At 41.9% G+C, this 11,924-nt stretch overlaps 1 pseudogene; it reads left to right on the forward strand.

The window, feature by feature from the left end:
* The first annotated feature begins 2,483 nt into the window (after window positions 1-2,483).
* Window positions 2,484-3,634, forward strand: LOC138172551 (TLE family member 5 pseudogene; annotated as a pseudogene).
* Window positions 3,635-11,924: the final 8,290 nt, after the last annotated feature.

Raw genomic sequence — 11,924 nt, forward strand, 5'->3', positions numbered from 1 at the left:
GAAATGTGGTTAAAGGAACAGGAAGTAGTAAGTAGAGCGGGAGGAGCAGATCTGGAGGACATCCTCAGGTCATTTCCCAGCTCTTAGTACCTGTGTGACCTTCTCCCTGATCCCAGTTTCCTCATCTGCAAAAGGAGAAAATTGGACTAGATGTTCTTGAAAGATTCTTTTTTCAACTCTGTGATCTGCTGATTCACGAATTCAGAATCGGCCATACCGATAGATAAAGTGCTAGACCAGTCATTTTTTCACTCGTCTGATTCTTTGTGACCCCATTTGGGGTTTTCTTGGCAGAGATCCTGGAGTGGTTTGCCATTTTCTTCTCCAGCTCATTTTACAGATGAGGAAACTGAGGCAAACAGGGTTATGTGACTTGCCCAGGGTCACACACAGGTAGTAAGTGTCTGAAGCCAGACTTGAACTCAGGAAGATGTGTCTTCTTGACTCTGCTCTACTTGGCTGCCCTGGAGTCAGGGAACTTATTCAAGTCTTGCCTCTTGTGCTTACTACCTATGGGATCATGGGCAAGTCACAAGACAGCCTCAGGCTTTCTCTTCTGCAAAATGGAGACAGTACTTGAATTATTTACTTCCTTTGGTATTGTAAGGAAAGCACCTCACAAACCTTAAAACAAGTGAGTTATTGAAATGAAAATCATAGGAGAGAACTTGAGAATAATCAAGACTACTGAGGACATTTTTACCCCGACATTGACTGGTGTTGGGAAAGTGACATCAGCATGGAAGAAAATTCAACAGGTGTAAACCTAAATTTCACACTTTTGTTAGGATCCTAAAATTCGGACTTGGAAGGGAGCTCTGAGGTAATCTTGTTTAACTCCTTTATTTTACAGGATAGGCAGCTAAGGGGCACATGGAGAGAGCACCAGCCCTGAAAGTCAGGAAGACATGAGTTCATGTCTAGTCTCAGACACTAGCTGTGTGACCCTGGGCAAGTCACTTAACTCTGTTTGCCTCTGTTTCCTCATCTGTAAAATGAAGTGGAAAAGGAAATGGCAAAACATTCTATCTTTGCCAAGAAAATCCCAAATAGGGTTGTGTAGGGTAAGACGTTACTGGAAATGACTAAACTACAATAACAATTTTAGAGGAGGGAAAACTGAAGCAAAGATAGACTGGAATTCTTAAAATGTGTATCAGGTACTGTTTAGTTCAATAAGGGTGGTAAAATAAAAAGCATGAGATTTATGGTCATCACAGAGTTTGAAACATTGTAGATGTTTGTCACCTTGGGCAGAAGACTTACCCTTTCAGGTCCTTCACCCTTCAACTCTTTGCTCCTCAACACAAAATGAGAGGGTTGGACTCTCGGGAGTTTTTTTTGGGGGGGGGTTTGCTTTTTGGAGGGGGGAAGGCAGGGCAATTGGGGTTAAGTGACTTGCCCAAGGTCACACAGCTAGTAAGTGTGTCAAGTGTCTGAGGCTGGATTTGAACTCAAGTCCTAACTCCAGGGCTGGCACTCTATTCACTGCACCACCTAGTCAGCCCCCTCGGGAGTTCTTAACCTTGGATCTGTGAACTTTTAAAAAGTTATTTCGACAACTCTTGCAATGTAATTGATGTCCTTTATCATCCTATGTATTTCATACATCTAAGGTTATTTTGACCCAAGGATCCATGACGCATAAAAGGTTGAAAATCCCTGAAGCAAATTATCTTTAACATGTTCTTTTTAGTTCTAATTCCTTATGGCTCTATAGAAAGCACTTTGCTATCATGAAAAACACTAGTGCATGCTTCCACAGCTGGATGGACCATTTGGTGACACCTCGTTTTGACAGAAGGGCTTGCTTTTGTATCAATTTTTCATGCGCACAACTATGTGCTTAGCTGTCATTTAAAACAACAACAGTAAAGGTCACTCAAATGAGTCTGTCTTCTCATCAATGTGGATATTCTTCCCAAGGATGTACATCTGCAGCCACAACCACCTATCCTGTGCGGCTTTTGTCTACATTCTCTCTTATTGCAGAGGGTATATGCAATGTGTAGGAGTCATTACTCCCCTTTGACTTCACAAGGATACGAATGAAGCACCTGGGCTGTCCACTGATTATTCCTTGCTCTTGCCATGTCATCCGCCAATTTGTTTCACTCATGTTTCTTTGATCACATCCTTTAAACTATCGCTCACACCCCAAAGCGCCTCTTCATTTTTCTTTGGGTGATGCTCAGACTGTATTGTTCTATAACTCATAGCCAGGCAGTAGCAGTGGAAGAATGTTAACATTAAAAAAAAAATAAGCTTCTGGGGCAGCTAGGTGGTGCAGTGAATAGAGCACTGGCCCTGAAGTCAGGAGGACCTGAGTTCAACTCTGACCTCAGACACCTAACACTTGGTAGCCATGACCTTGGGCAAGTCACTTAACTCTAATTGCCCTGACCTCCCCCCTCCAAAAAGCAAAAACAAAAATAAAAAGACAAGCTTCCAGAGAAGTTGAGAAAATGTACCTCCATCCTCTCTTTGAAGGAGATGGGAATTATGGGTATGGAATGTTGCATATGCTTTATTAACTTTCTTTTTCTATCCTCTTTTTAATTTTTGTTACAAGGTACTCTGTGTCTGGGGGAGAGAGAATGGATCTATTTGAGAATGATGGAAAAGAAAAATATTAATGAGAATAAAATTTAGATAAATTACTTACTCATTTTTTAGTTGCTTCCAACTTTCTATGGTCCCATTTGAAGTTTTCTTTTTTTTTTCTTTTTGGAGGGGGGAAGGTAGGACAATTGCGATTAAGTGACTTGTCCAAGGTCACACAGCTAGTACGTGTTAAGTGTTTGAGGCCGGATTTGAACTCAGGTCCTCCTGAGTCCGGGGCAGGTGCTCTTTTCACTGCACCACCTAGCCAGTCCTCATTTGAGGTTTTCTTGGGAAAACTAGAGTGGTTACCATTTCCTTCTCCAGCTCATTTTATAGATGAGGACACTGAGGTAAACAGGCCTCATGTGTGTGACCCTGGGCAGGTCACTCTTCAGTGACTTTGGCTGCAACTTCTGCTGTTTCTGCTGCAGCTTCTGCCTTCTTTTAGCTCACAGCCCTTCCTTCTTCTTGCCACAAGTGACGTGATGTTTCCACAAAGCAGGCACCTGCCCTAGTGGCTCAAGTTCACAAGCCCAAATTCCTGTGACCAGATCTGAGGTGAGTTTCAGCTTGTACAGGTGCAGTACCACTGCTTGAAACTGGAGTGTGACACGCTGCCCAGGGAGAAGTTGGAGAGGCAGCGTTACCATGTCTTGTTTTAGGAGATGTCCTTTGGCCTTAACATCCAAATGCACAAACAGATTGAAATCATCAAGAGGTTCAATGAAATTTGCTCAAGTCTTGCCCTACCTTTCACAAGAGCATCAACAGCAGGTCTTGGGGCCAGTTGAGCTGTCCAAGCAGGGAATGGCTCTGGAGCTGAACTCCATCATCCCGCAGGAGCTCCAGGCCCTGGCCTTGCCCTGACTCTGCTGCCCATGAGTCTGCATCCTCTGTCACCTCCAGCTGTCAGCACAGGCACTGCCTCCTTCCTTTCTGCCCTGGACTCTGAGGCCCACCTCTCTAAGGAGGATAAGAACAGGTATGACGGGGAAGCCCACCAGGACAACAAGGTGACAAGTCAGATTAGAGGCACAGCACGAAGCATAGGGGGAAAGGCTTTGTATTTATGGTGGCTGCTGGCACCTCAGAGCCAGCTGGCTCATCTAAGATGTCGCCCCTGCCCCATAGCTTTGATTGCTCCCCTGCCCCTTGCCAGTCCTTTCCCTCTCCCCCCACATCCCTTGGGGTGTGAATGGGACTAGACTGGGTGAGAAGGGAATAAAAGAATGAAGCCACCTTAGCTCTGAGCACCTTCCCCCTTCTCTATGCACATATGTAACCGACACCCCTTTTCCTGCTCCCTCCTTCAGCCTGTTTGCTGTGCACCCAGCACGGCAGTCCCCCAGTCTTCTTCTGGTACTGCAATACAATCATGGATGCCAGCCGGCCTAGGTTCCTCCCCTCAATATCCACCATGTAGAGGCTCTGCCCTGTCTAACCTTCATTCCTCCCTCTGGCCATTTGCCTGCCTTTTATAAAAATGACTTGCCCAAGGTCACACAGCTAGTGAGTGTACAGGTACAAATTTGAACTCAGGAAGATGAGTCTTTCTGACTCCACTGCACTATGCACCACACCACCTAGTTGCCCAGTTAAAATAGATGAGTCTTTTTCAGCTGGCTGCCTCGTTGGTGATGACTTACTTGATTATGGTAACCCAGGAAAAAGTTTTATGATATTCAATATGTGTTAAGTAAAAAATGTTCTCAATAATTCCATTTTTTCTCTTAAACCTTTAAAAAAACAGTTCTCTCATAATAATCCTGATATGGAGTTATGTTTTGTGACAGTTTTGTAGACTTAAAAAATGATCATCTCTGATATCTGGAATCTCAAATCAAAAACAAGTTTTTTTAAAGCAGAGATTTATTTCTTTTTTCCTCCAGACGTCTCACTTTGTCCCCCTATGTCTGGTGTGAGTCAACACAGCACTCAGTAGACATTCAATAAGGACTTGCAAACCAATATTGTTTTTAGTAAGCCCTGAAGTGTTTACAAAGACTATTTGGATTCTCTAAAGGTCACCAGCTCAGAGTGTTCTGTGAGGCAAACAAACATTAGGTTCATAGTTTACTAAGGGTTCCAGTTTTGGTCATTTTGGTGAAGTGTGGATCCATGACTTCATTAATCAGTAACTAAAACACAGGCAATGCAAAGTTCCCAACTGATAGATACAGCCCAGAACAGCCTGAGTAATCAGAAACTCGTCATTGGCAAATATTTGATGTGATGAAAGGGTATGGAATTAGTTATTGTTGGATTCAACCTTCATCACAATTACTCAGAACTGATTGGGAAAACCATGGTTGATGTAATAATATGTAATAAATGTAATAATACATATTTCATGAGAGTCAATGTTCGGTGCCATGACTTTTACATTTGATACATAGATATGGGAAAAGGTGATCTTCCTGTCTAATATCTGGGAGTCAGAGCTCATGTTTAATAAGAATTCACACTTCTAGAAAGCATTTCCTGTTTACATGGTGCTTTCTTAATTATTATGAGAGCTAAGTACTACAACTGTTATTCCCATGTTACAGATGAGAATACTGAAAGAGAAGTGAAGTGATATGTCCAAGGTCACACAGCTAGTAAATGATGGTGTTGGGATTTGAACCCAGGTCTTGTGATCCCACAGACAGCATGCTTTTCATTACAACACAGCTTCCTCTCTAATATAAACAAGAGTTGAAAGATTTAAAGAATTTTAAAAGTCTGCTTAGTGTTTTGAGAGATAATAACTAATGAATATTGGGCAGCTAGGTTGTGTGTGCAGTGGAGAGAATGCCAGCCTGGAATCAGGAGCCCTGAGTTCCATTTCAGCCTCACTAGCTCTGTTACTCTGGGTGAGTCACTTAACCCTGTTTGCCTCAGTTTCCTCATCTGTAAAATGAGCTGGAGAAAGAAACGGCAAACCACTCCAGTGTCTTTGCGAAGAAAACCCCAAATGGGGTTACAGCGAGTAAGACATGACTGAAACAATGCAACAGCAACAGCTAATGTAGTGCTCTAGAGTTTGCAGGGTCGTAATACATCGTACAAGCCTTGCAGCTGTTTTGTGAACTGTCCATATCCCCATTTTACAGAGGAGGGAACTGACTCTTAGGGTGATGAGGTAATCACACAGCCAGTGTCAGACAAGGTTTGAGTCCAGGCCTTCCTGGCGTCTTCACTTATTCAACAAGCATTTACCAAGTGCTTACTGAGCTAAGTATTGGGACCATAAAGGCAAGTGAAAGCTAGTGCCTGCCTTCGGGGAGCTTACATCCTACCAGAGAGACATGACATTTGTGTATCTGAGTGAGTAGGAGATAATGTGAGGAGGGAGGGCACTAATCACTTAGGGCATGAGAAGCTTATCTTCAAAGGGCAGCACCCAAGTGCAGTCTTTAAGGCAAGCGAGAAATCTAAGTGAGAAGATGAAGAAGCAAACCTGCTGGAGCCCCGAAAGTGGACAAAGACAATGAAATGGCAAGTCTGGGCGACAGTAAGTAATCCAGTTTGGTTGTGTTCTAGCCACTGCACCACATTTCCACACAGCTAGCCATCATGCTTAGAAATGGTACTTTGAAAGCCCCATTTCATTACCAATGATCAGTACTCTTCATTTCTGATGACAACTTTATTTTCAATGATCCATCTCTCAGAATAAGGTTTGGGGAACAAATTAGCCAAACTTTTATTTTTAAATCCCTGTGCAGACAACTTTGAAAGCTATTCCCTAACAATGAGGTAGCTTATGGTTAAAAAAAAGTAATAATATAATCAATATAGAAAGCTAACTTTGGGTGAATTTACAAGGGTTACAAATGTTACTTTCTAGACTTAGCTCCTTTGATGAACCACAAGAAGGATCCTATAAAAACTCGTTCTGGTTTCTCTACTGTAAACATGTCTGAATTGATGAGCATCGGCCCAGCATCTGTGTGTACATATATGTAAATGTGTGTAGATGGAAGTTGACTCTTAAATACTGTCTCTTCACCAAATTTTTTAGGGGTCCCAAGAGTTCTCAGATTTGAATGATAAAAACAAAGTATGCCATAAGGTACCGCTTTGGTAATTAACTGGTTCTTTAATAGAGCCTCAATTACTTTGTTTCATGATAAGGAAAAAAAAAAAAACATTCCAAGACAGAGTTACATTCGACATCTGGGAACCTCCTAACAGCTGGCTACCTAATGAATATGCATCTGCTTAAGAGGCTGTAGACCATTAATAAACCAATAGATGTAAAGCAGAAACAATCTTTGTCAGCTTCAAATGAGATTGGATGCAATGTGCTGTGAAGTGTCACTGTCACATTGAATAGAGTTTGGGAGGGTAACAATGGACTGTTAGCTACCAGCGTCTTTGTAGCTCTGGACTTCTTCTAACACTTGCCACAAACTAGTAACTGTGTTTTTGACGTACATCGTATTTATTCGACCTGAATGCCAGTGTATATGTCTGGAATGTGGTTTCAAATTTGTTCCATAAAAACCATATGGCACAGTGGAAAGACCACAGAATTAGAAGACAAAAGACCTCAGGTCTGAATCCAAGCTCTGCTACGAACTTCTTTTGTGACCTCAAACACGCCATTCATGTCCCTTCCCACCTTTCCTTTCCTTGTCTGTAAAGCTGGAAGATGGAAATGCAGTTTGGACTGTTGACCTTGAAAACCTCTTGTCATGATATTTAATGCAGGGTATTCCAAAACCCCTTTGGGACACCTTGTATTTCTAAATGCAACAGAACTGTGTTCCTATTTGTTGTTCTTTAGTCATTTTTCAGTCACTTTCAACTCTTTGTAACTTCTTTTGGGGTTTTCTTGGCAAAGATACTTGAATGGTTTGCCATTTCCTTCTCCAACTCATTTTACAGATAAAGAAACTGAGACAAGGTTAAGTGACTTGCCCAGGGTCACACAGCTAGCTATCTGGGAGTGGATTTGAACTCAGTTCTTCCTGACTCCAGGTCTGGTTCTCTATCCACTGTGCCACCTAGCTGCCCTATTACTTAGTATGCCTATTGCTCTTTAAAATAGTAGGGATCTGATTCTAGGATTTAATCTGGAAGATAGCTTAGAGATCATTCAAGTTCCTCCAATAAAATGTAAACTATCTGAAGACAAGTGTCCTCATATACTGCTACATCTAGTTCCTTGTATATAATAAGCACTTAACCAATGTTAGTTGAAAGCATATTGATACACTCTTGGGGGAGCTGTGATTTAGTCCAACTATTCTTGAAAGCAATTTGGAATTAGGGAAGAAGGAAGAGAATAAACATTTACATAGTACCTACTATATGCCAGACACTGTGCAAAGTGCTTTTTACAAATATTGTCTCATTTGATCCTCACAACAACCCTGGGAGGTAGGTGCTATTATTATCCCTATTTTACAGTTGAGGAAACTGAGGTAAACAGAGGTTAAGTGATTTGCTTGTGACCCAAGGGTCACATAGCTAGTAAGTGTCTGAGATTTGAATTCAAGTCTTCCTAACTCTAGACCCAGTTCTTTATTCACTGTGCCACCAGCTGTCTCAATTAAGCTATGAATTAGGCTACGAAAGAACTAAAATGTCCATATCCTTTGGCCCAAAGGTTCCACTTTGGGTGTATACCCCATAGAGAAGTTGGTGATAAAAACAAAGGTCCCATATACATCAAAGTATTTATAGTAGCACTTTTTATGTCAATGAAGAATTGGAAGTACAATTGCCCATCAATTAGAGAAGAGCTAAATGAATTATGGCATGTGAATGCAATGAAATATTGTTATTGTTGTTGTTTTGCTTTTTTGGAGGGCAGTTGGGGTTAAGTGACTTGCCCAAGATCACACAGCTATTTTTTGTGTTAAGTGTCTGAGGCCAGATTTGAACTCAGGTCCTCCAGGGCTGGTGCTCTATTCACTGCACCACCTAGCTGCCCAATGAAATACTATTGTGCTGCAGGAAAAAATGGAAATGGAGAATTCAGAGAAACATGGGAAGGTTGATGTGAACTGATGCAAAATGAAGTAAGCAGAAGAGGAAAACAATATACATCGTAACTACAGCAACATAAATGGAAAGAACAACAATGAAAAAGCTGTGATGGCTGTGTAACTGTAATCGTAAATACAGTTATGGCCAGTGGAGCCCCAGTGAAAAGATTAGCAGAAGTCCCTTTCTCCCTTCTTTGCAGACTCTGAATGTGGAACAGAACACATACTTGTGTCATATGCAACTGATACATGGCTAGTCTTTGTGACGTGCTTTATTTTGTTCTTTGTTACATGGTATATAACTCTTTGAATTGGGGGATGGGGAAGAGGAAATAGGTGGAAATAGAAGTGCTGTAAAAACAAAAGATATATATGTACATGCATACATATGTGTTGTTGTTCAGTCATGTCTGACTGTGACCCCATTTGAGGATCTTCTGATGAAGGTATTGGAATGGTTTTGAGCCAGGGGTGGGGAACCTTTGACCTTAAGGCCACATGTATCCCTCTAGGTGCTCAAGTACGGCTCTTTGACTGAATCCAGACTTGACAGAACAAATTATTTTATTAAGGGAATTTGTTCTGTCATGTTTGAATTCAGTCAAAGGGCCCCACTTAAGGATCTAGAGGGCCACAAGTGTCCTCAAGGTCACATGGTTCCCCACCCCTGATTAATCCAAAACCTTTAATTTATAGGTGAGGAACCAGCGATCTTGCTGCCTAATCTCACACAGTTGACCACTGGCAGGCAGAACTAGAGGTCAGATCTCCAGTGTTCCTGGACCAACCACAAAACTGATCTGAAGGCCTGTTACAAGTGAAATCTGGGGGCAGCCAGGTGGCTCAGCGAGTAAGAGCACCGGCTCCAGTGTTGGGATGACCTAGATCAATTCCAGGCTCAGATACTCAGCACCACACCCAGAAATAACTGGCCGTGTAACCTTGAGCAAGTTACTTAACCCCGATTGCTTAAAAAAAAAAAAGAAGTGATATCTGACCTGAGTCTGTCCTAATAGTGAGGACAAGATGCCAGAGAGCAGTTTGTATTCTATGTTAAGATCCAGGATGAGAAACAAAGAAATGTTAAATATCAATGAGACACCAAATGTTATATTAAGCATTGATTTCTTGATAGTGTTCCTACAGAATTATTGGCCCTTACCAGTTGATGTGCAAATTCATCTTTTTTTCTTAAAAATTTCCTTTCTGATATTGAAGACTCATGATTGAATTAGATTAAGTCCAGCAAGAAAGTTATAAATTGCAACTTCCACAACTACTTGGCTTATAGATTCCCCATGCTTGGTTTTGGCATTTCCTTCTTCAGCTCATTTTACAGATGAGGAAACTGAGGCAAATGGGGTTAAGTGACTTGCCCAGTGTCACACAGCTAGTAAGTGTCTGAGGTCAGATTTGAACTCGGATCTGACTGCAGACCACATGCTCTATCCACTGGACCACCTAATGACCTATATACATATATTCATACACACACACAAATTTAAAATAAATACTGTTATTAACTGAAGTAAGTCCACTCCTATCATTTTAAAGATGAGGAAAAGGAGACCCCCAAAAGTAAAAATAAATTACTTGCCCAGGTCACAGAGCTAGTAAGTAGCACCAGGATTTGAATCCAGATTCTGACTCCAAAGTCAATATTCTTTCCGCTACAGCTTCTTCTAGAGAGAAATGCCAGCCAGACATACTTACTTAGGAGTAACAAGTTCAGAGGATGATGCTCAGGGCATTGAAGAGCACCACTGGTGTGTGTCTGTCTGTGTTGTCATGCCCTCCATCTGGTTCCAGAGATTCATTCTGTGATTATCACAGATCACTCCAAGGCTGGCTTTCATTTAGTGCATTCAGCCAATAGTTGTGTCATCTAGACCACGAGTCTCTGCCTTATTAATTGGGATGTCTCGAGAGATGCAACCAAAGGCTGTTCCCAAATGTAGCAAGATTCCATCTCTCATCTCTTCTCTAGCCGCTGGGCCATCATGGCCATTGAAGGAGATCAGAGCATCCTGGGAGGGCTTGTTCTTATAAGAGCCAAGAACCCAGAGTTTTGTTCTCATTAAGGTGTTTGTTATTGATTTTGTAGAGGTGAGCAGAAATAGGGAGAGAATGGAGGGGAAGGAGAAAGAAGGCTGAAGACTCTGATTCCTCATGAATGAGGTATTTCTTAAGTGCTCACTATGTGTTTATCTCATGATTAAACATAATAGAAACACAATGAAGTACAAAAAGAAATTGTCTTAGAATCATTGATTCAGAACTGGAAGATGCAGTTTTACATAGTGACTAGGCTACTAAACTTGGAGTCTGGAGACGCCAGGTTCAAATCTCACTTCAGGTACTTTCTAGGTGAATGAATGAATGAATGCATTGAATGAATGAAGGAAACATTTATTAAGTACTTACTATGTACAGAGTATTGTACTGAATGCTCTGGAGACAAATAGAAATGCAAGACAATTCCTGTTCTCAAAAAGCTCCCATTCTAATGAGAGAGACATGAACTATAGAAGTTTTAGCTGCAAGTCAGATGGAAAAGTCTCATGGTCCTTAGGGGATAGTGGCAAAGCAGAAGTTAATGTTTCTTCTTTAATGTCATGTCCACTGATAAAAGCCTATCAGTTTCTGATCTTGAACTACTTGGCAGTGTGAGGGACTTTGGTGGCAAGAACTTTCTTTTCTGGGTCTTCGGTAGGAATAACTGTGGCAGCCAAACAGTGTCTGCCAGACTGTCTCCCTGAGGGATTCCTTCCCAGGAGGATGGTTCAGGGCCCTGGCAGATGGCGGTCAAGGTGGTAGTGCCAGTTTTACTTGCCCGGCACCTCTTCTCTCTCCCTCAGGGCCTCAGTGCTCCAGCTAAGTTGTCTCACCTGTCCAGTGTGTGGTAGTTTGTGGACAATTGGTGGGGATGGCTGGTTGTTTGACCTTTGGGCAAATGACAAGCTTACTGGGCTTTACTTCTGAGGCTTTCTTCCTCATCTGTAAAATGAAGATGTTGTACTCAACAAACTCAAAGGTCCCTCCAGCTTTAGATCTATGACCCCATGGACATGATCTAGTCCAACCCCCTCATTTAGCAGATGAGACTGGGTGGTTGCTGTCCTTCATGCTCGAAGAGGACCAAAGGGACATCACTATGTTGGGGTCAAAGTACAGTGTGTCCAACTATGGCTGACCAGACCAGACCAAATACAAACTCAGAAGGCTCTACCACAGATTGGGCACAAATAATCCATATGAACATTGGAGGTGCAGATGTCTCTAAATTTGGGCATCTCATGTTTCTTTTGAACTAATGCAATTCTGCTTTGTGCATAAAGC

This window comes from Petaurus breviceps, unplaced genomic scaffold (genome assembly GCF_028583685.1).
Source record: "Petaurus breviceps papuanus isolate PSGF00001 unplaced genomic scaffold, PetGlider_PUasm1.0 551, whole genome shotgun sequence".
In the NCBI taxonomy this organism is placed as follows: Eukaryota; Metazoa; Chordata; class Mammalia; order Diprotodontia; family Petauridae; genus Petaurus; species Petaurus breviceps.